At 38.3% G+C, this 2,675-nt stretch overlaps 1 protein-coding gene across 1 annotated transcript in view; it reads left to right on the top strand.

Annotated features, from left to right (window-relative positions):
• The window catches only part of LRRC28 (leucine rich repeat containing 28), a 45,937-nt gene that overhangs the window by 33,165 nt on the left and 10,097 nt on the right, over positions 1 to 2,675 (top strand). The window lies entirely within an intron of this gene.

Genomic DNA, 2,675 nt, shown 5'->3' with positions numbered 1-2,675 from the left:
AAAAAAAAAAAAAAGGAGAAAAAGAAAAAAAAAAAAAGAATTGGGGTTTGTTCAGGACTTATGGCATTTGGTCATTTCTGGGAGCAAGGTCTTTGATCTGGGAGCCTGGAAGGAGGAAAGTGGAAATGTTTTAGACACAGTACAGTGCTTGCAAAAGCCACATGAAAACCTTCTTTGTAGCCGTAGCCTTTCATAGATGGACAGCTTCCTTATTTTACCAAGTTCTTCAGAAGCATAATTTTTAGAGGACTTTTAACAATATTTGTTGACTGATAAAAGACATAAAAATTAATGTGGATGGGATACAAAGAGCTTTTTAAAGTGATGATTTATTTAAATTTAAACTTTATGGATAGTGTTTGAAACTGGGGGAAAAATCTTTTGGGGACTGGAAGATGCTTAGTTATTTAATGCAAAGAAACTATATCAAAGGAACATTTATAGTTACAGGCTATTTGGCTTTGGGAATTGAATTTTTTCTACTGAGATATTTTGTCTAACATCCAAAAATTTGCTTTAATTACCTAGGAAATGCAGTCAACTCAGAACTTAGAATCTAAACATAGCCTAAGATAAAGACAGAGGGAAGAGATGAGATGAGCTTAACTCCCCCCTCAGCGCATATGAAAAGAACAGCTTTAGGGCTTTTTTTGACTTGCCTGATTTTCAGCCCATTTGCATACATCTGTGTAGAAATGAGCAAGATGAGCCTCTTGTAAAAAATTTTCTTCCATTCTCCACGTTAATAAGTTAAACAGTAGCACATTCTAGCAACTCCAGCAACCCATAGTTTTCGGCTCCTCTGTGTAATTGGCTCCTGCAGCATGGGGAGATGTTCTCTCAGCGTTAGGTGTGCTGTGCACATGCTCTCAGCTTTAAACCTTACTGGCTGATTCTTTTCCAGCTTTACGGTATTTTACGCTGTTATAGTGCCTCAGTATCAGAGTATTTTTATTCATTGTAGGATAACAATGTTTTTGTTTCATCTAAAAATATCCCAGAACTTCACTAAACTATTTTCAGCCCAGCAGTACTGAGCCAAAATAAATCATCTTTTTGGAGGTGTTTGCTCGTAACAAGGCACAGCAGCATCTCCCAGCAGTGCCCATCAGTCAGCAGAGAGATTTGTACTTGCTTCTTGGGGCAGGACAGTTGCTTGATGCGGCAGACGGCTCTGTGAACTAGAATGCCTTTGGGACAGGGTCAAAGCAGCATGTGATGTTTGAACATGTTCCCTGATGTGCGGTGGCTCTGGTTTGAACAAAGCTTGGTTTATGGTTCCTGAAGCCTCCATAGACTGTTGCAGGGCAGGGGCCTGTGTTAAATGAAAAAGAACCTGCAGTTTTTCTATGTAAACATTTTTATTTCAGAAAAAGAATCCATTTATTCTCTGTTTGTGTCATCATTTGTTCTTTATATCAAAGATGTGATGATGTGCCACCTTCTGAAGCTCCTCCTCAGCGTAATCTTCTGAGGTTTCTGGTGCTTACAGCTGCCATTTGAGTGTGTGACAGCTGAAGATATTCAGTATGTTTCAAGACGGCCAAACATTTTGGGGGGAACACTTGAAATATCGTTTGTTTAATCTGCACTAAATGGTATCCAGGGCTCTCATGTACAATAAAACTACTCAATAATAAAGGATTGTGTTTACCTGTTGTCATAGTACGCAGTGGTAGAGATGATTATTTCAAATGTAATTTCCATATTTTTATTCAGAATTTTTTTTAATATTTGTTCTGTTCTTGGCCACAATTACCTAAGGGACAGGAGCTATGCTAATGCCTCTGGTTATCTTTATGCCAACCAGGATAGTTGACTGTTGAAGACGGGAAGTCAGAATAAGTCGATACCAGTATTGTCTTGCAGTGTGGCTGATTCAGCTGAATGCTTGTTTATCTTGCTTAGTTCTTATAACATACTCATAAAAGTTTAAGAAGTTGAGAGGCAAACAGATTTTTTAAATTTTTTTTAATAATGCCATTCGTCAGAGTTGCAGCTATCCCCTCCCAGGCAGAGAGGCTTTCAAGCAGGTTTTACTTGGTTTGTGCTCTTTTCCTAAGCCGGTATCTTGAACCCCAGAGTGTGGAAGCCCCAGATGAAATGGGCTGCCCAGATGATCTACGTGTCAGCTTTCTTGCCACTTCAAAACTCCTTTAGACTATTCTTTTTAGTTCACTCTCTGGTATGTCTTCTTAAATGTCTTGCTTCTTTTGGTAGAAGACAGTTTTACCACTAAGCAGATCTTGCTGATAAGCAAAATTCTTGGTTCTGAAAATTATTCTTAGAAGCCTAAATTTTCCCTTTTAATTTTGCTCCCTTTTCCCACTTTAATTTTCTAAGCAAAATAAAATTACTCCATACCTGTATGCTCCTATCTGGAGGTTTGTTAACGTATTTCTAGTCTGTGATGGTATTGCTTAAACATGCTGTATTTGCTGTTTTGACCGCCAGTCATGAATATTTTAACAGAAATAATGTAAGAAGCCCACTTCCAGGTGTATTGATCATCTCCTTGTACCCACGACTTTTGTTGTATATTCTGCAGCTTGATGCTTGTGTCTTTCCTTGTGTTCTGTAATTTACTGCATCACGCAGAATTGTTTCTGAGTGGTTACTGATTGTATTTGGTTATAGCTAACGTCATCACACAAGTATCGCTTCTTGGGGAAAGA

Source organism: Buceros rhinoceros, unplaced genomic scaffold (assembly GCF_000710305.1).
Source record: "Buceros rhinoceros silvestris isolate BGI_N320 unplaced genomic scaffold, ASM71030v1 scaffold22564, whole genome shotgun sequence".
NCBI lineage: Eukaryota > Metazoa > Chordata > Aves > Bucerotiformes > Bucerotidae > Buceros > Buceros rhinoceros.
The sequence above is the reverse complement of the archived record's forward strand: the minus strand, read 5'-3'. Positions and strand labels throughout refer to the sequence as shown.